The 25,773-nt window shown below is 41.9% G+C and overlaps 1 protein-coding gene and 1 long non-coding RNA gene across 2 annotated transcripts in view; one reads left to right on the top strand and one right to left on the bottom strand.

The window, feature by feature from the left end:
- The first annotated feature begins 904 nt into the window (after window positions 1-904).
- On the top strand, window positions 905-24,570 carry LOC146767996 (uncharacterized). Its single transcript, XR_014953904.1, has 3 exons — window positions 905-1,066; window positions 23,540-23,752; window positions 24,423-24,570. It is a non-coding gene; the product is annotated as an uncharacterized LOC146767996 (long non-coding RNA).
- The window catches only part of CCDC85A (coiled-coil domain containing 85A), a 134,359-nt gene continuing 130,345 nt past the window's right edge, over window positions 21,760-25,773 (bottom strand). Inside the window, exon 5 of the transcript XR_014953903.1 lies at window positions 21,760-22,390. The gene's annotated coding sequence lies outside the window, so the exon portion shown is untranslated. The remainder of the gene's footprint in view (window positions 22,391-25,773) is intronic.

The following is a 25,773-nucleotide window of genomic DNA, read 5'->3' as shown; positions in this document are numbered from 1 at the left end:
CTCTCCTGGTCAGTCCAGGAACACCATGCACAGCTCCCTGGGATCAGCTAGGGAACTTTGATTGTATTAGTTTCAGGCTCATTATTTTCCATGGGGGAAAAAAGGTGGAGACATGAAATAAGGTCAGTTACCCTTGGAGGTAATTCAAGTTCTTCTCTCTGTAGTTAATGAGCAAAGTAGACAGGAACGTAAAGATGAAGGTGGTTATGCCAGTGCTGTCAAAAGCTGCATAAAAGTGACTGAAAGTCTAAGACTAAAATAATGATTTTGTGTATAATTAACAGGAACTTCTCAATAATTAGCATTAATGTTCCTAGGAAGGCAATGCAGGTTGGTTATTTGACTTCAGTCAGACTTTAAGTGCTTAAAGCAGAATCACAGCTGATGAAACAGCACAATCTTAAGTCACTGATCCTTGGCATCTCTCAGGGAACTCATTCCCAGCTTTTGTGGATCACAGTACTTGTGATTAACGGGGATGAGAGAACTCACCACTTGAGGCTTTTGAGTTGGAAAGAAATGCAAAGCTTCCATCCCAAACTGCCATTTGTATGCTGCTAAATGCAGTATCCCACATCCTGAGAGCAGTTTTCCCCATTTTGTAGAACAAGTAGCTAACATCCAACCTTTACCTGCTGGAGAATAATCCTATCAGGCATTTGCTGTGCTATCTTGGCACATACTTTTCTGTGTTGGGAACTATGGAACTTGTTCGTGGCAGGGGTCACCCTAAGGATGTTTGTGCTTTACACCCTTGTCCTCGTGGATTTGGGATACTCGGGAGTGTCTTTGCTGTGCCCGCTGGTTTTGTGGGATGCTTTTATTGCCATGGATTGGCTACTAAGTCTCTGTTTACTCAGCCCCTCTGCTTTGTTTTAACAGTTCTGCCACTGCAAAGCAGCCCAGAGAGACTGATTCCTGAGGCCAACGATGCTGCACTGACAGCACCACGGATAAACCCCGGGAAGAGGCAGGATGGGCCGTTGGAAGCACTCCCTCCCCGGCCACTGAAGGGCTGCCTCCCAGAAGATGGAGCTATTTCCCTGATACAGCTGATGGAGACCTTGTAAGTTCAGTATCGCATGCAATTGGGGAATTCTTACAGATGTCAGAGAATTGTTTTTCACAGCTGAGAGAAAGAAGAAAGAAATGAGCATGCTGACCATAGTTATTTTATTATAAAAGAAAGGGGTTTTTTATAATAGTACATGAAAGTTATTTCAGTTATTAGAGTCCAGATGCCAACCATTTTTTTTCCCTTTGAAGGTACACATGATTCTTGGCAGATTTAGGTATATTAGGGATTGCAATTTTCTTGAGTTTATCACTTGATTAGAGAGGGAGTGATTTGTTTTACTGGCAGCAGTCACTCCCTTTTTACAGGAAACAAATCTATTTACTTCTCTCTGGGATGGAAAGGGGTATTTATTTCTGGTGTGCTTTAATTTCCACCTGTGAATGATAAGGCTGGGAGGGATTTTAAATTTCCACATTAAAAATTAGGCAACAACTAATGAGCACAGAAGATTGAAAGCAAAAATGGATGCTGATTCTTGCTCAAGGAAGGATGGTTGGTGGGAACCACAGTCCCTTGAGTTGGGGCTGAGCAGCAGAGCCCTCCTGGGATCAGATGATGAAGGAAATTGTAAGTATGTGGGGATCTGAATACATTTATAATGTGCTTGTGTGTGTTTAATGTCTGATCTTCTTCCCTTAAAAGCAGCACTAGCCCTCTCCCTCCTGGCCTTTCCTGCTCACCCCCAAATCTGGGATAAGGCTCTTGGTCTCTCTTAGACCTGGACACACTGAGGAGTCCCTCTGGAAACTGGACAAAACTGCTGTCAATGACAACCAGCAACTGTCAGCGTCTCAGCCTTGCTGTGGTAGCTGCTGTGAATATTTCACTTTTCATTTTATTGCTGCATATCAGATACTGGTTTTTACAGCTCGCATGTGTGCTATCTAAACTGAAAAAAAATTAAGAAGAAGGGAAGTCTTATAAGCACTGATGTGTTGTCATGACTACCTAGGCCACTTTGCTGTTGCCATACGAATCTTTCACTTTATCTGTCTAGCTTTTATACAAAAACATCCCACATTTATTTTTGCATGAGAGTCAGGAGAAACAGGGCTCAAGAAACATCTGTAAGCATCAATATGTGTATGGGGGGTGACATGCAGGAGAGGCTGAGGCTCATCCCTCCAGTCAAATCACAAATATCTGTGTTAAATTGTGTTAAATGCCTTGGACAGGGAGAGAGCCAGGTCCAAGGTATCTCTGCTTTTGTCTGAACTGACAAGATTGGAGGGCTGGCAAGCAGGGCTCCAAATGACCAGGGGAGGCAGGCTGCTCTGGCTTACTGGGAGTTGGTGTCCTCCCTGAAGCTGTCAGCATGAGAAAGTTTGGATTTATAGGTAACATATTCTTAAAGATCCTCCCCATCTCTTTTTTGAAGTCTGTAATCCTCTTCCATAGGCCTGTAAGGCTGGAACAGCTGGGATGTGTGAATGCTCTCTTGGAAAAGTACAGCTGAGCCTGCAAAGCCTTTTTTGGTGGTTTGGGGGTTTTCTTTTTCCATTTTTTCTGTGAAATAAGGGTTTGTTCAGTGACAGAGTTGTGGTTCACGTGGAAGGGAGCAACCAGAAACAGAAGTAATCTTTGTGTAAATGTTAGCATATTCCTGGTGCTTTATTTCAGGCCAGAAATGGATAATCACAAGGAGAACAAGGAAGAACACTAAGTGTGTTTGGAAAAAGAAAAGATGTACCATGCTCAGGCACAGGGTCTCCAAAACAACAAGGGGCAGTTTGAGATAAAGTTTTGTTGCCAGGAGACTGTAACCATGAAACAGAAATGCTGATTAGCTGAGATTACTTGTGAGATGATGAAAAAAGACATCTTGGTGTCTGTGTTATGTCAAAAACATAAAACAACACAGTTATCTTGGAAAAGCTAAACACAACAATGCAGATCCTAACTGCAGTAAATCCAGCCCAAGTGGTCACAAGCTGATTTAAAGTTTAAGAACATAGCTGGAGTTGGTCATTAAATGTCCCAGGATTTAAATTATTGGAGGAGGAGGAAGATTAAGAGAAAGAGGTGAAATGTATGCAGCTCTGTCATTCTTTGAGCACTGAATCAGTTCAAACCTGTTGGAGAATGGGCAGCTCAAGTGAGAGGAGTCTCTATAGCTGTGTGTGCACAGCTTTGTCCTTCCCTAAGGAGCCAGGAACTTCTGAAGAGGATCATTGGAGCATAAAAAAGCATTTTAAGTTCCAGGTGGGGATCAAAGAGAAAAATTTAGGAAGAAATCTGAAAGAAATCAAATGAAAAGACACAAGGATAGAATTTCAGAAGACACAGGGCTGGTCATCAAGTTTCTTTAATGGGAATAGGAAAATAATAACTTACAAAAAAATAAGCCCTCTGTTAAAAATCTCTTTTATGTTCCCCTGGAAAGGCTGTTATGGTCAGAGGAAAAGAAAATTGTCCACCATGCTGAGGCAGGTTTGCATTCCTCTGTCATTTGGCTTCTGACAAAGAGAAAATGTGTAAGAGAAAACATCTGCAAAATGTTCCTGTAGCTGGTGTGGATACAAAGGCAGTTTCAAATTAAACCATTTCAATATGTTCATTTGCTTTTTTCATGTGGTGAGAATCTGGAGTTGTGAAAGCATTTGCAACTCTCAAAAAAAAATTGTAGACTACTCAATCATGTTACTAGAATAAATCAATGATTTATACTAAGAATTCCTAAAAATTGCAAAATGTAATTTAATTATTTTGCCAGTGAGGAAATGGTGTAGAAATGACTTGTGCTTGTTTAACTTAATTTTTGTTTCTTAGCACGAGGTTTGTAATTACTGTAAGTAAGTAAGTAAGTAAGTAAGTAAGTTGTTTCTATTAGCAGTATTGAGTAAATGTGATAGTGACATATTTTCTCCTGGAAAACTTGACTAGCAAGTCCCTGTAGTTAAGAGCTCTGACCAAAATTCCCATGCCAGGTGGGTGTCCAGTGTGTCATTCCAGAGACTCAGCTATCCTTAGCATAATGCACCCCTTAGTAATAGGAAGATGCAGGTCCCTGTTACTGCACACTCCCTGCAGTAACCCCCCTCAAATCCCAGTGAGAACAGGCAACGCTAGCAAGGTAACGAGGTTTTATTGCTATTTCTCAGCTAATCTATTTATTGTGATTTAGGCTGCTCTGCCGGAAGCAGAAAATAGGCCTGGATCTCTGTTTTCTACCTGTGGGATAGGTGGAATTTGGAGTGTGTTACTCCAGGGGCTTTCCTTCTGGGACACTGCTGCCAGTTTGTTATTCCCATCATGGGGGTGTTGGATTCACAGTGTCTGTGAGCAGAGCTCTGCCAGTTCCCAGCTCCTGGGTCCCCGTGCCTCTCCAAATGCTGTTCCCCAGTGGTTTGCAGTAATGGGTGTGATTAGCTGCTGCTGATGATGTATTGATTGATACCAGGGTAAAGACAACCTGTCAGGCTTGGCTTCCTTGAAAAATGTGTGTCAGAGGCTGGATACTTCCAGGAACTGTTTGTCACTGGGTATTTGCTCCTGTAAACAGCTGCTGGTAGCTGCCTTCTGTAAATGCTAAATAAAACTGCCATTTCCCCTGCCTTGGGAAACCACAGTGTGTCCTCAGAGCCGCGCAGGAGTCACTGGAGTGGTTTTTAACAGCCCGTGGCAGGAAATCCATCCTGTGGCACAGTTAGTAGGGAATGCCCAATCCCCTGCAGCTCACAGATGGCTCTGGAGCTCCTCAAAGCTGAAAGTCGTCAAGCAATCTTAAAAACCGAGAATTCATAAACATTAAAGGTTTTTCATAGGCAGAGTGCATCTCAGAGAACATGCCCTGTGTAGCCCAGGAGTGAGAAATTACAGAAAAAAACAAACTGGAGAGACACACAGAAATCCTCAGGGAATCATAGCTGCCTGTTTTCTCTCTTCTCAATTCAATTGTTTCCTGTCACGAGGAGATGTAGGAAAATAAACAGAATTATCACCTGGGAAAGGACAATGCCGATTGATGAGTGCATTGTGTAGCAGCAATCTCTTCATTGCACTGGGAGGTAGCAAAAACCATTCCTAATGAGGGTTTTCATTGCTTGAAACTCAGCCATTGCTGATCAGCCCCTCACGGATTAGTCATGTTCAGGAGCAGCCAACTATTTGCAACAAAGGAGTATATTTTCTCAGGATAAAAAGCAAGCTGAGGATTACAAGGACCCAACAGTCTTTATCTGCAGAAAATCCTTGTTTCAGGTTTCTTACCTCTTCTTAAAGACTTGGAATAAATAAAATTTATTTCCTTTAAAACTTAATGTGTCCACTGTTAAAGTATCACACAGCTTAGAAAATAGAAGGGATTATTTTGCTTTTTAGTCTTCCTTCAATGTGAAAATAGATCTATTCTGCCAAATTTGTCTACAAATTATAAAATTTTAGACAAATATAATAAATATTTTTATATTTACTTGAACTATTCTTTCTCACCTCCTAACTGGAGGTGAAAACATAATTTGAAACTTTCCAACTCCTACGTCTTTGTATCAATGCATATATGTAGATGCAGGGGAAGACCCTTAAGTTGGGATCTGTGGAGCTGTTCCCTGGAGCTCTTTTTCCTGCCACACCTGCCCTTTGAGCACTTTCCTGGCAGTGATACCTCTGAGTCCAAAGGAAATACCCAAGTGAAGGTTCATTGTGTACAGCCTCTGTATTATTTTGTGGTTTCCTAGTGCTGATCTCCCAGCCAGTCCATAACATCTGGCTGCATTTATCCACTTGGCACAGAAACTCTCTTTTAAGTGCTCCGTTACTGCATAGTCATGGAAGGTTTTCTCAGGAGCTGACCCCACAGCAAAACATATCCTGGGAGAGCAGAGCAGCCATGGATCACTGCTGGGCCATCATTGATCCCAGTACCTGCTTTACGGGCAGAGGGAATTGAAGCCTTTCCTCCAGGGCTTTGCCTGGCTCAGATTTGTCTCTCCATTAAGGCCTCACTGTCAGTGCTGCCCCCAGACTGGAACAGGATGCACTCAGTGGGGGACACAACCAGCACTGGCAGGCATCATGAGCAGAATTTGTTCTGTAAGTGGGCTGCTGGGCTCTCAAATAGAGATAATCAGGAGCCATGTTAATGCCTCACTGCTCCAGACACTGAGGTTTAGAGAAATTCCCTGTAGTTGGAACACTGCTGCCACATCCAGAGTTCAGCTGTGGCTTGTAAGCTGCTTAAATATTAAATGGTTATTGATTTCTTATCCTGGGAAGCTTGATTGTTTAAGCCAACTGAAAGCTCTGTAGGTTCTTAGCAAAACTGGAAGCGATGGGTTTGAAGGGAGAGTATGGTAGAACAGCTGGAGGGGATAATGGCCATTACTGCAACCCAGGTGTTACTGAATGCCAGGCTGGCACAATAGCCTGAAAATCCTGGATTGCCTTGGTCTCGTGTTGCTTTGGGACCAGCACAGGCCTCAGTGGCTGCAGCAGCAGAGTTTGCTGGTAGAGGATATTCTCATTAAAGGACTTTGCTCTACAGTTAAACTGGGGTGCATTTTGGATGGTTTAGAAATAAGGTTGTTCCTAACTCAAAGGCTGGGGCTGAGAGATTTTCCTTTCTCCTGTGGTTCAGGTTCTCTCTCAGTGGCTTATATCCACTACAAAGAGTTTCCAGGAAAGGTTATTCAGCATTAAGTGTTCAACCCTTGGAGACCTCCAGGGAAGAAGCCAAGGAAGTGAAGTGCATATTTTTGCAGAGTATTTTTCCACCCAGCCCTGGCCGTTTGATCTGAAATGTGTAAGCTGTAACCTGCCTATTCCATAGCAGCATATCCAAGTCCTCAGTTTAAGTTCAAGTGTTGAATAGAGAAGAGTCATTTGCAGAGGTGAATTTAAACTTTTTCAGAGTTTTCAAAGATTCTATTTTTAATTAAATTCTTTTCACTATCTGTTTCAAATTACAAAATCTATGCTACATACTTTTATTTTCTCACCTGACTTCAGTGTCTGGGTTGGCTGTATTTTTTCTTTATTTTAAAACTGTCAGACATTTAAAAATGAGCAAGCTCCTGATTAATAACTAATTGGCTTTAGCAAACAGTTCTTTCTGGGTGGTTACCTTGAGCCAGTTCTTATTAGTATTCCAACACACGCAGGAAGTGTTCTCTCTCGTTGGAGGCTGATGTTACATCTCTTTAGCCACTTATAAAGCTAAGTGAATTAGTATTGATTCTCTTCCTTGTAATAACAGGAATGCAACCTAATCGCATCTCCAAATCACCCAGGCATTCCTGACTGAGGCTGGAATGGAAAAAATGTATGGAGAGGACTGGAATTTTGTGCTGCTGAGGGCAACTCCCTGTGACAGGCACTTCCCCAGGCAGGGCTTGCACCCCACCTGGGCAGTGAGAAACATTTTGAATATTACAGCTGCTAGGTACAAAAAGTTGATTTTCCTTCCACGGTGTCTTGAATTATATTTGCGTTTTATATTGACAGCAAAGATTAATTAGTATTTTACAGGCTTCACTCAGAAGTTCAATCCCCCAAAGCATTTCTCCTGTTTTGTTAAGCTTACACTCCCAGTCTCTGTGAGAGTTTCTTCTTTATCCATTTTTCTGAGCAGGTCAGGGAATTTTTTACTCTTATTATGAGCTCTAAATGCAGGTAAAGTGGAGAGGAAGACAGATATTAATTTATTGAGATTTTCTGAGCAGCTTCATCCTTTTTCTGACTGAATAATTCTTCCCTTTGTCAATCTTAAAGATGCCAAACCCTCCTCTCTTCCTGCAAATCCAGGAATATCAGAGCAGAGTACTATGTTATGCTGGACAATGTACAAAAGTTCTGTGCATACTGAAAATCCTCTTGTAGGGCTCAAAATAGCTGTGCTGCTGCCAGAAATGCTGCTGCTGTTCAAAAACTAAAATAATAATAATTTAAAAAGAGACCATACCAGAACAGAATTTGTCATTAAGAAATACTGATCAGCTTTTCTGATCAACCTACTTGTGCACAGTGTTTGACTGGCTACAGGAAGCTATTCCCAGGTAATACTTCTTCTGGTGAAAGTGACACAAGTACCCCAAAAATGCCATGTACAGCTTTTGCAGGGCATTTAGGACCTAATCAAACCCAGCAAGGAAAGGACCTACTTGAAAAGTAGATGAAATCAGGTTTTGAAATGTTTAGCCTAAACTGCTGATGTTTACACACGGCTGGGTTTGGAGAGAGGTTTGTTCTTCACTCATTTTTTCCAAGTGCAGTTCTTCCACTCTTCATTGCCTCAGGTTTCCAAAACCTAAGACAGAATTGCATCTTCAGTGAAGGTTCCATGGAATGTCACCTGCTGCGACATCCCAGTGCTCCAATCCTGTGTCCCTCTGCCCTGTGCATGACACACCTGCCATGTTTCCCATAAAACTGGTCTTAGATGATCCTGAAATGATAAAAAGGGACCCACCCAGCTTCCAGTTTAGTGTCACTTACAGATTTATTAATACTCCTCCAAAACCCTTTGATCAAAAAAATCCTTGTAGAGGCGGTTTGTGTGCAGTGGGTAGAGACAAACATTGGAATCGAATGTGTGATAAATTTCCTTGGGGAGACCGTTCTTTTTGAGTGAACTGTAACCAAGGTCTATTTCAGAGGACAGAAAAAGGGAAACCTTTATTCAGAAACCCCTTGCATCTCTTAACATGTAACAATCAATGCATTTATGCAAACATGAAAGTGATAATAATGAACTTCCCATTTCTCATGTCCCTTTCTACGTAATCAAACATCTGTTCAGTTTCCAGAGTGACACTCCCCACCTGCCACAGATGAGACCAGAATGTTTGGTGCTTTTATTCCAGAGAGCTTTCACAAGTCAGAACAAATCTATTTTTGATATTCTTTTCATTGCTGTTGATTTTGTGATGCCAACAAACTCTGCAGCAATTTGCTATAAATGCAATGTAGGGAAGGAATTTTCATTTAAAAAGTAAGCAGAAAATTGCAAACTAAAATCTAGTGATCAAGGCTTTGCCAAGGTAGAAAATCTCTAACAATCAGTTTAAGCAAGGTTGGAGTTTGCTATCAGGGATTGGATAGAGACACCTTGATCTTTCTATGGAGGCTCCTTCTGGAGCTGGAGAAGCTCCTACTAGAATGTTCCTTTGTGTGACCACCAAAGGGCTGCCTGGAAGCTGAATTCCCAAAGCTATTCCTAAGTCCTGTTGTGCAGTGAGAGCGTGGCAAGCTGCCTGTAGGATTCATCTTTTCCTTGGGAACACCGTGGCTGTTGTTTGAGAGGGAGGCACTCTCAGGAAGCTGAATGTTTCATTTAACCATCTCTATTTGAAGCAGATCTAGGAATTCTGCGGTCTCTGCCATCTGGAATTTCACTGTTGCCAGTGGAATTGCCAGTGATGGTGTGGATGTCACACATAAAATAGTTCCACATTTCTGTTTCCTTCATTGTAATTGTGATGTGAAAGGAACTAGAACCCAACTAGGTTGGATCCTGAGGTATGTTAAATGTATTTTGCCATGTGTGCAGGGACAGTGAAGTCCTTTGGGACACTTTTATTGAGCATGAATTGCTGCTAGGTTGGCTCAGAGGTAAAAAAAGAAAATTCAAGCCCCGAAAAGCCCTTTTCCAGCCATTTTTCACCTCCTTTTTGTTTCATTCTTTTTCCTGTCACTGTGTTGTACAGACCTGTGTAATGCTTAGGATATGCAGAATATTTTTAAAGTTAAAATATTCTCAGGTTGAAAAGTTACCTGTAATTCCTATCATTGCTCGATAATGATCACCAACAGGAGTTGTGGGATTCTTTACCCAGTGAGAACCAGGAGAGACAAGACTTCTGTTACAGCAGGAATTTATAAATATGGAAGTTGATTTCTTTCTGATTTAAGGCCAGTTTTACAGGCTATGGTCTGGTGATTAATGATTAAAAAATAATAAATATCTTTCAGAAAATAAAAACCTTCACGTTTTTTACCTATTTTTAACCTGAACATCATTCTTCCCTGAGAACCTTTTTAGAATTTGTACATAGACATATCTAATAGCCTTTGTCCTGTCTGGAAATAACTATTTTGAATCAGAAGTAAAAGATGGCTCACTTCTGAATATTGCCATCCATTAACATCTCCTTTAGGAAAGGCTTGGATTTGCTCATGTCTAAAGTCACTCAGGGTAGCGTGGAAGAAAATGAAAAATCAAGTGTCAACTGTTGCCTTTTTACAGTAAAAACATGATCAATACTCCAGGAGCACATTATTTTAAAGAAAGATTTCCAGCTCCATAAAGCCACAATGTTTGACTGTGAGCAGAGAGTGACATTGCCCAAACTTGCCCATTTTTGGCATTATTAATAAACCCCAGTGCTCCTCAGAAAGGACAAAATCACCGTCTATCATTCAGTTTTGTGCACTTGCTAGTACTTATATGTTTTAGAAGCTGGTCTCTCTGGGCTTAATTGCTGGGGGGACACCCTGCATGTTAAAGTGAATAATTTTTAATACTAAAAACCTGCTTGAATCTCTTAGTGCTGCAGCATGAAAATATTTCTACTCTCTTGTTTTGCTCCTTAATGGAGGATCAAAGACTGTCTGTTTGCTTATTCCACGAACAAATGCAAGAAATGGCACAAAAATATCCTGTGCATCATTTTAGTTACTGGGGGTGGAAAAATCACCACTTTATTCTTAATTTTTTACTAGATCCTCTGACTCACTGCAGGCAGCACTCTGGCTTGGTGCTGTTTATGGGTTGAGCCCTTCAGCTGGCAGGAATAGGTGTGTTTTTACTGTGCTCTGAATTTCCTTAGCTCTGAGTGGCTCCAGAAGTGGTGTTTGAAATACCAAAATTCCCAGGCAATGAGAGAGCTTGGAGTATATACGTTCTCTAATGGGAAAAATCCCCTGAGCTGCCAGCCCTGCTGAAGGCAGGAATCCATCTCTTGCTTCCTCTGTTCACAATCAGACATCAGGAGCATCCCTGCTGTCCCCAGAGCAGCTGTGGTGGCCCTGCTCAGCCACACGACTTCCTTGTCTTTTAATTACAGAGAGGGAAATGTTAGCACAGCTCAGCTGCTTCTGAACCATTGAGCCAGATCAGTAACTGAGCACAGCGGGGGAAAAGGGAGGATTTTACACACTGCTAATATTAAGTACTGGCTTCTCAGGGAAGTTTTCATAGAATCATGGAATCATTTCGTTTGGAGCAGCCCTCCAAGATCATCCAGTCCAGCCATTCCCCCAGCACTGCCAAGGCCACCACTGTCCCCAAGTGCCACATCCACACAGCTTTTAAATATCTCCAGGGATGGTGACTCCCACACTGCCCAGGGCAGCCTGTTCAGTGCTTGATGATATCCCAGTGCAGAAATTTTCCCTAATATCCAGTTTAAATCTCCCCTGTGGGCTGAGCATTTGTAGCTAATGCCACAGCGTGCAAGAAGAGGTTTTCCCAGGAGTTTACCACTAATTGTATCTGTAAAAGGCAGGAATGCTGGGCTAATTTCAAATGATGGATTATGTGTAAAATTAGCTTTCCTTTGGAAAAAATTCTCCTCTACAGTGAGTAATGAAAATAATACTTCTCTGGTCAAGCTGAATATATTAATGATTAATATAAAATTAAGATAAATCACTGGTGAACAGTGCAGTAAATATGCACTGAAATCTATCAAGTTTACAACACATCCTATTAATTACTGTGATTATCTTCCACTAAAACAGGTTGTGTTATGTTGTGTTCACTGAGCCACTTCCATACTCACATCCCAACTCTCCCAGAGGATTTTTATTCCCCTCAGTACCCACTCCCATCTTAGCAAATAGATCCTTGTATACTAAATACCAGAGCACTTGGCCAAGGACCTGCTGTACTGGAGGTCTCAGGGTGTTTGGGGGGATTTAAAGTTGATGGTGCTGTTGAGGAATCTTCAGTATTCTGCTCCAAAAATCAGCAAGTTCATTAAGGAACCACTTAATTTCCATTCCCAGTTTTGTTCCTGTCCCATAGAACTGAGAAAGAAGGAGGTTCTTGTGATCAGCCAATGTTTGGCCACCAGTGATGGGTGAGATCTTTGTGACTCTTACCATTTATTTATTTTTTAATTTATTATTACTATTATTACCCATTTGGTCTCTGTCCTAAATAGACTGATGGATTTGTCCTCTGGGCTCTGAGTCGCAGCTGGGCAGCAGCAGCGTCTGTCAGGGATCCCAGGGAACAGCCAGGGCTGGGGCCGGGAGCACATGGGACACCCGGTGTCTCCTGGCTTCCCATGCCCAGCTCCAGCCCTGGGCAGAGCTCCAGGGCTGCTCTGCACCAAGAGGGGAATCCTAAACCAGCAAAGCACCAGGGGGTGTTTCTCCTGATGTGATTCTTCGTGTGGAGAGAGGGAAAGGGAGAGGAGAGGAAGAAAATGTACAGAATTTCCACAAACTCTGGTTTTCCTCCCTTTGTTTACAGAGCTGGTGTGCACTGCCCAAGCCAGGAATGTGTGCTTGTGCAGTGGGATTGGCAGTCTGGGCTCTTTCTTTTCCCAGTGCCAAGTGTGCCAAGCTGATGCTGCTCGTGGTGTGTGAGTGACAGTGACCTGGAGACACGTCCCTGCCCATGTGTCCGAGCTGGCAGCTTGGGTCACCCGTGTCCTGTGCGGGTCCTGGTGCAGAGCCCTCTCTGTCTGTGCTGCTGCAGAGCTCAGCCTGGCTGAGGCTGGGCCAGGAGCCCTCGGGTCCCCACAGCCACTTTCATTACAGGGCTTTTTTGGCTTTCATTGTGTTTGACATTTGGAAGGCTGAGCCTCATTCCAGGCGGGCAATCACCGGCACCAGGCTGGGAAATGAGCTCTGCAAGATGGAGAACAGATGCAAAAGGGGAGTGACCACAAAACTAAAATGAGATTTGAGGCATATTTTTGTCTTATGTGATATGTGTTCGAACATGAACCTAGAAAACAGAGACCTTAAAAATGAGAGCAAATTTGGTCTTTCTTTACCCTTTGGGAGACATTTGGTGCATTTAATGCTCAGAACACAAATTCTCCTGCTGATGTACCAGCAGTGCTGCTTGCAAGGTCAATGCTGTGAGTTCCATTTTTATAATCCAGCTCTCCTCCTCTTTCACCATTCTAAATAAATGCTGTTTTCTGCCAATATCAATTGGCTACTGCAGCAACAAAGTCCTGTAGCATGGGCCAAGGGAAGGCTAAAGGAAAACACAGCTCCTGAGCATCCTCCTGGAATGCTAGAGCAAGCAGGCAGATGGCACAATTTAAGTGTGTCTATATGAGTGACAAACTAAATTTCACTTGTAAGCTCAGTTTTTGCCTTTCTCAGCCTCTTAATGAGGCTGATGTACCTTCTGAGAATGTCAAACAGTGGCTTCAAAATAGAATAAATTCTTAATAATGTAATCAGATAGTTAAACATAAGCACTTGCAAAAGTTTTGGCATTAAGTGTTCTCATTAAAGTAGGTTTCTTCCTTGTTTATGGCAAATAGGGCTGGAAATGCTGAGGCAGCAGGATCTGAGTCTCCTTCAAAACCACCCTAGATCTATCCTGAAATGATGTGGCAGTGCTGAGAAAGCCAAGCCCATGTCCAGTAATGTCTCAATTGAGTTGGAGCTGAAATAGTGCCCAAAGGGTCTGTGCAAGGTCAGGCTGCTTTGGCCTGGGAGCGAGCAGCCAGCTGCAATGACAGAATCTCCTGCGCTGGAAGGGAGCCGGCAGGATCACTGAGCCCAACTCCTGGCCCTGCACAGACACCCCAAGAACCACACCAAGACCTGTGTCTGGAGAAACCTGCACCTCAAATGGCCTGGGGAGATGGAAGATTTTCCCTCTAGACAATGAAAGCTGAGGCACAGCAAGTGTTGCCTCTGCTAATGGAGATTCTGGAAAATCAGTCTTGATTTCTGCAGTTGGGGAGTTTTTCTTGGGATCATGGTGCTGCCCTGAAGCTTTTTAGAAAATTACTTATCTATAGGTTACTCTCAGTGATCTCATTTATACAAGACTTCATTTTGGGGTTTGTTTGTTTTTTTTTTTATTAAATAGGATTATTTTTGAAAGGTTAAAATGCTAAAGAAATTACAATATCGAAAGCATATTATAAAAAAAAGGAAAAAACAATTTTTTAATAAGGAGTCAAAAATTATCTCCCAGTGTAAGGTCCACTCTGAGCTGTAAATCCTGGCTCACCAAAGCTGTGTTAAAGGGGTCAGAAAAATTAAGATAAAGTGATTCTGCTGAACCCACCAACACGGGTTTAGTTGTTGTTTGGTTTTGTTTCACAGACAGAAATATTCAGAGGAAATCAAAATGGGAAATTAACAGAACTGTAACTTCCCTTCCAAACATCTTGGTGGAAAACCCTCGAAGGAAGAATAGTGCTTCTGTGGCTGTGAACATAATTGAGTCATCCAATATACTGTGCTAATGGTTATTTCTCATGTAATAATGTATCCTGAAATGTATCCTGCAAGAAGGATGGAAAAAGGAGTTTTAAGTGAATAGTAGGTAATATTTTTACTTAATCAAGAGAATAACATTAAATTACTCCTAAAACAGTTGGCCAGATGCAGTAAACAGAGGTTGTAAAAAAGGTGAAGATATTCCCTCGGTTCCCCACCCCAGTGGTTTAAGGAATAGAGTTCCAAAGCATAATAGCCTTTAGAAATGCGATTGAAATAAAAAGAGACCATGTCCTGAGGGGGGAGTGTGCACACAGAGATCTCAGCTCAGAGGGGCAGCAGCCAGGGAAGGAGGGAACAGCACAAGACACAGAAGGGAACATTTCTCTTGCAAAAAAGCAGGGAGAGAAACTCCACTTAGAATGAGGTTGTACTGCAAAATGTACTTGTGACTCTGGTGGTGAAGGAAAGCCTATTTTGGATTCTGGGAAAACGATTTTAGCCCTTTCAGGATATTAAAAAAGAGAAGAGCTGAGCTGGGGTGTTGGGTACTGAGGCATCCCAGCTTTCAGATTGCCTTCAGTGATCTACTGAATTCAGGGGACTTTTTAATAAACACTGGCTTCAAGGAGGAAAATAGTCCAAGTGGTAATTAGACATTGACTGAGATGACCAAAATAAAGGCTGCAAAGTGGCTTTAAAACTGATAGGCTACCTTTTGGAACATTTTTCCTAGGTGAGTGCCATGAGTTTTGCTGCTTTCCTCTCTCCTTTCAGCCAAATTGGGATTTAATAGATTTCAGACCAAATATAAATGGAGAGATGTATGTACATATGGTGGTTTCTCACACCTTTATTTATTATAAATACTAATACCTGCAAGGCCCTACATGCATTTGCTTTGCTGCATATGGTTTCCTCTTGTTTCCAAATGGTTTTTCTACTTCAAGGCTGGGAATGAGGGCAGGTCAGAAAACATAATCACATAAATATAGATGGCGGATGTAATGGTTTTTAGTTGCACATTTCTGTCTCTTTTCCAGAAGCTGAGCAGTTTCTGTGCAGTGCTGAATTCAGCCCCACTGCTCTGTCTAACCCCCAAGCTCACCAAACTCCTGCAAGGATGAGAACTAACTGCCTGTTAAATGGGAAGTTGCTCCAGGAATCCAACAAAATGCTGATACACATTTCTAATTTATTAATTGAACCTTAAAAGCATTGCTTTGGCAAATAGCTCTTTTTGTAGCTCTGATAATTACTGAATAGGAATAGCCTTCCTGCTATTCCATGGTGTACTGGGAATATACACATTGAATCATCTGGTGCCCTAAGTTTGGCTCAGATGCCAGGATGAGTTAGTGCATAGTTAAATATCTGGCAGATTAATAAAAAGCATTCCCACCCTCTTTCCATGTGCAAGATACTTGCAGTGAAAATATATGTGAGGAAAATAAAGTATTGATAAAATAAAGCCATCTGGTGTGAGAACAGCAAAGCTTGTTGAAAAAATGGTGTCTGCTCTGAAATGGGCACAAAACAAACAAACAAAACCCCTCCCTGTGATACTAATTTCTTCCAGTTGCCTTAGTTCAATAAATATATTCCCTTCTTTTTCTCTCCTCCACTGAAATGTAGTTTCCAAGCTTTAAAAGGAAGAGCTGCTTTGAAATGAGTAAGTGAACCATTCAGTTTTTATTCCTTAGGACAGAAATATGATTTTTTTTTTCTAAACAAAACACTTGAGTGTAAGGTTTGACTCCTGCAGGAGTTCATCCAAAAAATGCATAAATCTGGGGAAAATTTATATTTAAAGACAGGGGCTATTTTTCATTTTTCAGTGAAAAATATAAAAAATATTAAGTTTGAAAACATTAAATCTGAAATGTTTCAGCCAGAAATAGTGATCAGGGTCCAAAGGCAACTTGAGTCAACAAATCACTAAAGAAAAGCCATAAATGGCATAACATAATCCTGAAGGAAAATTGAAATGACAGCCCTATGGCATGAAAAAAAAATGAGTTACAATTACAAAATCAGGCTGTCAATATTTTTCTCCTCCACCAATACAAGTTTACCAGAGAAAATTCCAGCTGGCTTCCAATTTGACCTGGTACTGGGAACAGTAACAAGCACATGGCAGGTAAGAACCACTGGATGGATGGAAAGGGGAGCAGGAAGGGTCTCATTTCTCTCTGCCTACCACACTTAAGCAACACTTTGAAGAGTTTTCCATCATAGCTGACCTTAACAGAATTCCTACATAAAAGGAAAAAAACTCAGTATCCTGTTAGTGTTTAGCTCAGGTCCCAGTTTCATGTGTTCAATATTGACTTACAAAGTTACTGAATTAAAGAGCACAAAATTTCTCAAGTTAAAAACTTTATATCCTTTCCCTTTTCAGCTACCACCATGGTTCTGTGTACTCCAAATAGTTGTAATTAATTAGCGGCAACTCTGGGGGAAGGAAGAGCAGAAGTTCTACAAAAACTACAGCTTTAGAAATAACCATAGCTCAAATGCATCACTCTACATATTTTTTTAGAAATACACATTGACAATATAATAAAACATTCATCCTCCTCTAAAAAGCCATTATTACAAATTCATTCTCACCTTCAGATGTTCAATTCCAGACTTCCTGAAGATTCATCTTGAGAGAATTTCAGATTTTATGTGTGATGTAAGATTTGTTCTTTCTTTTTCTCAAGGGCTTTCCTTGACTGTCTTAACCAATTGAATTTCCATTAACAGAAGAGGAGTATTTTTACATCTTGCATTACTTGCATTGCTAAAAGCTGGGTTGCCTGTTATCTTTCAGGCTCCCAAAGTTCACATTCTGAACTGGAGGGATCCTGGCAAAGTGGTTCCTGTGGTGCTCCGTGGGGTGACAGAGCCAGGGCTGTCACCCCCACGTGCAGACATTACCAGCCTGCATCAGCCCCTTGGCTTTCAGCTGGAGTGAAGAAACTGGACAGATGGGGACAAAAACTTCTTAATTTACTTCTTAATCACCTAAAAATGCTAATTCAGAGACCCATTAAAGCTGGTATTATCCCTATCTCTATTCTGAAAAGCAATGAACCAGTTTAGAAAGTGGCACATCCCTACATGCCCTCCCAAATCATAGAGATTAGGGACCATCACTCTGGATTAGGCAATGGATTACAACATGGAGAAAAAGAGACTTGGCTGATAGGGTTATGTCAAGAAAAGGAAATTATGCTGTTTGATCTATGCACCCAATTAAAACTGTCTGAAAGAGCTCAAAATTCAATCCCAGGCATGGGGAAGTGCTCACAAATGCTCCAAAGATCAATAACTGTTCATACAAATTATTTAGGAGAAAATTTATAGAATAAAATGTGCTGGAGAAAATTCTAAATTTTTCACAGTCAGTTCTGGAGTAGAAACTGCCAAAAGTCATTAAATTATTCACTAACCATCATTTGTTCAGCTCAGTGTATAACAAAAGTTATTGATTAGGAAGTTTATAGGAGTTGGATGTATTTACAGAAATGTGTTTCTCTTCCTTCTTGTTGCTTTGTAGCATGTTGGGATTTTCTTAAAAAAAAATGCCGCTGGATTAAGTTGTGCATTATTTATGGCAAATGCTCCCTGCTCAGACCCTGAGCTAATGGGGATGGCAACATGAGAATTTTTTAACTATTCAATATTGCATTTCATTTTTCAAAATGAACAGCTTTTGCCTAAAAAAACACTTTGAAGATAAGGAGAGAAAAGCCAAGCAAAAATCATAGACATGATACTTACAAAAGAGTAAAAGCTTTCTGGTGGATATTTATCAAAATCTTTGTTGTTTGAAAAGCAGGACTTTTTTTTTTTTTCTTTTTCTTCTCTTTACTTCAGCATAGCAGAACTTTCCCCAGGTGGGATTCAACAACTTTTTACCGTAGAGCACCACAAATTCTTGACTCTGAGACTGGGCAGTGTTGGGTATCATTTATTACAAGTCCTTGGAAGTGGCTGGCACCAACAGAGGGATCCACTTGGCTACTAATGAATTAATTTCTATAGCAGGGGATCAGAAAGTTTTCACTGTTCACTAACAGAGACAAAAATGCCTCATCTTGAGCAGTGAATTCCAAGTGTGTAGGAGGAGGTTTCCTCCCAAAGCCACAAAATGTAAATCCCTATTTCCAATTGTGCAGAGGTGCAGGGTTCCTGCAGCACTCACTGAGATTAGGGAGGGACAGAAGTGTGGCCAAATGTCTCATCTGACTGGTGTGGGATGGAAGTGGAGAGGCAAGTAGGACGAGGAATGCTCACCCTCTGATTACTCTGATCTGGCATATGTTTTTAATCTCTTGGAAGGAACGGGAGAGTTTAAGCCTCAAGAGGATTACTGTGATAGTTTTCTGTTTTTTGTGCTTTGTAAACGTAGGCTTCATGTTTTAAGTGCCTTACCCTATCCCAGATCTTCCAAACTTCGGCATGCTGTTATTTCTGGATTTGGCCCCTATGCAAAATCAAAAGTAGTAAAATTCCTTTAGAGTACGGATGAAAACCCAGATTGTGGGTGTGGATTCGTAACAAGCTGATCTGTGATTCTAAAACTCCTCCAGTGGAGTGCCTGTGCTGCGGATTGTGAAGCGGGAGGTGCCAGACTGTTCCTGAGAATCTGTGACTGCCAGCTCAGCACACAGCTATTGTTACACAAGAATATGCAAAATAATTTGGGCTGATTTCAGTGTTACTTCTGGGAGTTTCTGTGCTGGCAGCCACAAATCCTGGATGCTGAATGCTAACATATGCCAATATGGAAAAGGCCTGTTGCCTTCAGTGTAAATCATTTTGCAGCCTTTATTTCCTGCAGGCTGACACGATCCACTGTGGCAGCACCAGGAGAACTCTGGGCACTGCTCAGTGAAGGGCTGGAGAAAGCTGATGACTAAAAATGACAAAATCATCTCCTTTTTAACCGCTCGTCCCTTTTCCAATTACTTTGGGAAGATTCTTACATTGTAGTGCTAAGCCCTTTTTCACCAGTGGTCTGAAGGCAACAGATGTTTGAGTGTTGCAGATTATTCAATTTCTTCCTAGTTCATGATTGCTGAAGATCAGCACAAGGAAAATGCAGAGTTGTGCTTACCAAGGCTTAGGGCTGAGATTCAGTGTCCACAACTGGAGTTGCAGGAATTTAGCAGAAGTGATTTTTAATGAGGAATTGCAATTGGTTCCTTGCTCCCTGGCAAACTGAAAAAGACACAGAATCAATCAAAACTCAGTGCAAATTATTCATCTGACTTGACTGATTTAGCACAAACAACCCAATGTAGCAGCAAATAAAGGGCCCTTTGCTCTGAGGGGCAACAGAGCCTTGAACCCAAAGCACAGCTGAGTTTAAAAGCTCCAGTTTGGGTCAGGTCCTTTCCCATCCCAGCTGAAGAAACACTTGTAATTTCCCAGACTCTGCAGTGGGTGTTTAATGCAGGGAAAACATGCAGGAACCACCAACATTTCATACCCCATCTTAAAAAAGGTACCAATCTGGATTAGAATAATGAATATTTCAGATGAACAAATGTTCAAATCCTGGCACTGTGCTGGTGAGACAGAGGTTTAATGAACTCTTTAGAGGTGGTATAAATTGGCATAGCTTCAATGGAGCCCACAAAAAAACTGACCCTGGCTTTATATAAATTTACAGTAATGATCTTCCTCTCTTCTGTTGAGAAGCTTTTATCCTCAAAAGCCATGTTCCATGTGAATTATCTTCATAATTTCCCCCCATTTTAATCTATAGGCTCTGGCCTCTCTATTTAACTGTAGCACTTTCTATCAGAAAATCAGGCAGTGCTTTCTAAGGGTAGCTCATGCATTGAATTCAGCTGTCACAGCTACTCGTGCTGCCTTGGGTAATTGGTTCCTCACAAATCTTTATCTAAAATATAAAGGCAAATAATGATTAAAAACCTTAACCTAAACGGAAGCAATAAATTAGCTCACAAATTTCTTTTACTGCTGAATTTTGCTTGGATTTACTCAGCCCATAAATCAGAGCTGAGAGGGAAGTTTGCAGGGTGATGGTCATGAGGGGCTGAGCCTGGAGCCATGAATGTTAAAGCTGAGGAGGCTGAACCAGAACGGATCCAAGCTCTCCTCCACACAGGGTCTGCAGGTTCTGCTGTTTCCTCAGGATCACAGGACTCTATCTCACATTTTAAACACCTGTGGGATTGTTTCAGGGATAATTTTTTTAACTGGAGGATGGGAGGAGTTGGTGGGGGCTTGGCTTTCTCCAGTGAGGATAGTTGGAGCCACCACTCAGACCACAAGACAGCAGGATTTGCCTTCCTCTTTAGTCCCTTTGGTTTGAACTTGTGTGCACAAAAAAGTATTGGGAAGCAGGGGTAGAAAAGGGCAGGAAAAGCAAACAAAATTATGGCTGAAATAATTGTGGGGGAGTTTCAGGCAGGACAAGGCAGAGGGTCTTGCAGGCCTCAGCCTCCTGTCTCCTAAAGAACATTTCCAGGAATTGTCCAGCCCCCAGACTGTAAAGCCTTGGGAAAGCAAAGATTTGGGCTGTAAATACTTTGGAGAGGTCAGTTGATGATTCTGACTTCGAAGCTGCTGTTTGATTTGTCCTCTCAGTGCAGTGGGTCCTTGCCCCTTGAATCTGACTGAACTCCATGTTTGACAAACCAGGTCCTGGGATTGTCTCGCAAAGGTCACTCAAGCTCCTGGGTGCTCTTTCAACCTGCAAGTCTGATAAGATCTGCAAAATAAAGGTTTGCTTCTGGTCCTTAGTACTGCTGGCTAAAAGCAATGGAGACTTCATGAAGCAGCACCAGGGATGCCACAGGCTGTGGAATTTATTCACCTCAGGGCCAATTCTCAAGCCTGCAGCAGTCCTGTAGGTGTGTGGTGTGGCTTTGCCTGAATAAAATGTGCTAAATTCCTCATGTTCTGGAGAAATGGACAATCCAACACTGCAGGATTTAGGCACCCAGCTGTGAGGGACTGGAAAGATGGATGTCATGAGACATTCTGGGGATTAGGGGCAGGCTGAGCCTCATCCTGCTCCACACCCCATTCCCGGAGCTTTATCCCAGCCTGGCAGTGTCCACCAGCCCCTGGCACAGCTGAGGCAATGTCCACACATGCCCTTGGGAGCCCCAGTCCAGTTCCTGAGGGAATCTCACCTGGGGGAAGGGCCTGGGAGGGCCAAGGGGTAATTAGGGCACCTGTGTTGGCCCTGTTGCCTCTTGCAATTCCTATCACCTGAACAGGGCTGGAACACAGGGATTGGTAGCTGTGTGTGTGACTTTTTATATCTTTTCTGTCTTTCTCTCCTTCTTCTAAGTCCCTCTTCTTGGAATTTCTAGGTAAATTGAAATGGACTTAGTTTATTAAGTTAATGCTTTCAGGAGTGTTTTATGTTGATTGAATGTTGCACTAAACCTTTTGCCACAGTTCTCTGATTTTCTGAAGTTGCCAGTAAAGTCTTTGGTGTTGTTTTGCCCTCTGGAGGATTATCTTGTCAGTATTTCCCCCCCATGTGTCTAACTCAGAGTACCAGTACCATTGTAAGTCCTTTTAAAAGCCTCCTCAGATGACTTTTCTGGGGCCTTACAGCAGCTCATTGGATTGAGGATAGTTGCAACTAGGAGTAAGTTCTTGTTAGAATATTCCTGTATTTTTTAAACACTGTACTGAATCTATGTTCTCTGTATAGAAGTAGGTCAAGGAGTTTGTTTTCTGGCATTTTCTCCTCTGCATCTCTATTATATTTTGGCACTCAAATTCTTCTTAAACTACTTGTCAGTTAAAAATTCAGGGCTTTTGTTCTTATACTGCACCAGCACTTGGAGAACAGGGTTGTTGGGGTGTTAAGACGTGAATCTGTATTTCAATAGTGTTGCTTGAAGATCAACTTCAGAAAACACGTTTTTCTGGACATGGAGTGCCTTGTTCTTTACAGCAGCTGTTCTGTAAATGAAAAGTTTTTAATTATGTCTAATAGCAGATTCTTAGACAAATTCATCCATTTTAGCCAACAAACATTTTGTAATACCCACAGAGAAGATGAAATAACTGGATTTCCCCTTTCTATCCTGGGATTAGATTTTTGCCTCCCAGTATTCAAAATGTTTTTTCCTCAAAGGGAGATGCTATTCTAGAGTTCAGTGAAATTATGACACCAAGTCTTTAAAAACTCCTTGACACCAGTTTGTAGTGGGTTTTGTTGTTAACTCAGAATGGTCCCCAGTCTCTGAATTCCTCTGTGATGTCAGAGCATTTATCCATGTCTTTCCCATGCCATGTAAATTCTGTATCATGTATAGCATTAGACTGGTGTGAGCTGTGATTTATGTGGTTGCTGTAGCTAAAGCATGAGAAGGAGGAGCCAGTATTTAACTTCCTCACATTCCTCTGTCCTAACACAGAAAACCTTTTATATACAAGTCTTTCAAGTACTTCTGGCTCAGGTTCTGCATTTTCCTTTTTTTTTTGGGTTCTGAATCCCTGCACACCAGCCCTGGTCAGCCTGACCTCCTATTTCTGCCACCTGCGCTCCACAGTACAGATTGTCCAGAAATTCTTGAGCAGAAATCCTTCTCTATAAATCTGATGCCCACCAACACCTGAAATGTGTTGGTCTTCTTCCTGACTTGTAAATACTTTTAAAAGCCATTTTGGCATTTATGTTCCCTGTGTGCTCATTCCAGTGCAGTTCTGCTGTTTGCATTTTCCAAGTCACTTCTTTTGATCCTGCAGTTCAAATATCAGCAGATCAATTGAATGCTGCATTCTCAGTCTCTGTTACAAATTCCTCTACAAACTTGGCAAAATCACTGGATTTTTCTGTGTTCTGTTTGTAAGCTGTGAAATGGCACCTGAATCTTCTTTTGTGGTGCTTTTCCCTTATTAAAGCAGTGTGTGTAACCTTTGCTGAATTACAAGCTAAAACTTATTAAAAACAGTAATCGGGGCCTGGTATTGGTGGTATTGCTTGCTTCACATTCAGTGAGATGGAGCAGGGCACAGCTGCTCATTGCTTTGCTACAATTTCTTGTAAATTTAAGCCTTACATTCATTTCTTTGGGTTAGCCGATTTCTCTTTTCTTTGTTTTTCAGGAATGCCAGACCTCATGCAAATCATGTTAGGGTGTTCTGGAGCAGCACTGGTGCCTCTGCCCCAACACTGCAGCTGCCAGGGGGTTGTCCCTCACTGTCCTTCACTGTTCCTGCTCCATCCGGAGCGTTCCCACCTGTGCTGAGCAGGACGTGGTGCTGTCAGGGAGACATGAGTCCTGACCAGCTCCCTGTGCCATGGTTCCCATCGGAAAGGTGAGTAAAAAGTTGTTCCTTCCCTCTATTCTTTGACAGCAGTAAAAATATTCCAGGTTAGCTTGTGGGTCTTTTTTTTTTTGCTTGTGGGAGTTTCCCAAAGAGGCTGTAGGAGGGCTGTAGGAGAAGGAATCCTTCCCTCTGGCTTTGTGCAGTCTTTGCACAATGGGATGCTGAAAATCCCCCAGTGCTTTATAGACTAACTAAAACTAATTCTATTTGTCTTTTAATTGAGCCCCTTTGGGGCAGCAGTTGATGCTGTTTGTGGATATTCATTACTTTTTTAGTGCCCTCTCTCCTGGGTTTAGCTGGCTCCTTTTTTGGCACATGCATGTGGTTCAGCAAACAGTATTTCCCTGTCATTCCAGAGCAAGTTCTGGAATGAGCCAATTCCAGCTGCCTGGGTAGGGGAGCAGCCTTTGGCTGGGCATGGGAAGTGATGCATAGGCTTGAGAGCTCTTTAGGGGAGGCTTCAGAGTTTGCACCAAAGAAAGTCTCAGCTCCCTTAAAAGAATTAATATTTATTGTGTAGGAGATTCTGAGTAACTTGGAAAGGCTGGTGAGGGTGGGGAGATGCAGTTATTTTGTTTCTATAGAGTATCAGGAATGTTCTTACATCCTTTTCCCTGAAAGCACATTCTGAGTGTTGGATGCTGATTTGGTCCCACAGCTCCTGAGTTCTTTCTGGGAATATCCACATGGACACATCCAGTGTGAAGAAAAAAGCATAGTCTGGCTCCTCAGGTTGGGGAGAGGCTGGTTCACAAGTAACCATGGCAACCAGGCTGTCACTGGGAGCATCAAGACATTTTCATACCAAAAATAAAAAAGCCCAAACACACAACAGACATTCCCGCTCCAGCCAATTTGGAGATCCTATCATCAGTTTTGTTCCTCAGGGATGCTGGCAGCAGTGGCAGGTAAAGAGATTTTTCCTTCCCCTAGCTCCTGCATCAGCAGCAAATGTTGTTTCTGGTGATAAAACCTAATAATGGCTTCCAATTAAAAGGGGATATTTGAGTTTCCAGTTGAAGAAACACTGAAGATGATTTTATGTTCACCTTAAAAGTTTCCATCTGTCACACACTTCCCAAGCCAGTGTGCTCACATCAATATTTATAACACCCAGCCCAGTGTTTTCACAGAAAAGCCATTAATACAACATATCAGCTCTGGTGACAAGTTACATTTTATTGCTGTCAACAAACAAAGATGTTCTTTGTCTGCAAACTCCCCTTTTTTCCCTTTTTAAAATCAATCATTAGATTTGAGTTTTGAAGTAAATGTGTAGATGTGCTTTCCAATGTTTTCTGGAGGCCTACTGGAGACATGACAGATGGAGCTTGTAGGAGCTGACGGAAGGCACTGATTAGTTTTCCTAGGAGATGAAATAACAGTTTTGGTTCTTTGCTTGGGATGATGAAACTCATCAAATTCCTAAGGAGAGCCAGGGAACTTCAGGAGGTGAGTCTCCAAAATAAAGATTTAATTTTGAAAACACCTTAGAGTATTGATCACGGCACTATTGCTCCAGTTTAATTCCATTTGTACTTTTTCCCATTGTAAAGGGGACAGGGGCCATATCAAAGCCACAATATTTGGGAGTCTCATGTCACTGCATTGTGGAAGCCCTTCCCACTTCCAGGTATCCCCATTCTGCTCAGAGGGGCATCCCCAGGACTCTGCCACAGCTCCTCACACCTCTCTCCACCACTCACCCCTGCAACTTGACATGAGATCATACAAGGAGCCCTCTGGAAAACCAGTGTTTGGATGCACTCTATGAACCATGTCAGTGTTTCTTTTTCTTCCCATGCTAATGATGCTGTTAAGAGGGTTATCAGCATGTATAGAAATGTAAGTGGATTTTTTTTAAACAAAAACCAGTTAAAAAAAATTATTCATACCAGCTCCAGTGGTTTTAGCTGGATCTAAGCAGCAGTAGTGAAAAATGGAATATCTGTACCAAACACGTCAGCTCTGCAGCTGGTTAATGGAACTGATAACTGTGTAACAATCCC

Source organism: Lonchura striata, chromosome 3 (genome assembly GCF_050655825.1).
Source record: "Lonchura striata isolate lonStrDom1 chromosome 3, ASM5065582v1, whole genome shotgun sequence".
Taxonomy (NCBI): Eukaryota; Metazoa; Chordata; class Aves; order Passeriformes; family Estrildidae; genus Lonchura; species Lonchura striata.
Note: the sequence above shows the minus strand (reverse complement) of the source record. Positions and strands in the feature narration are given on the sequence as shown.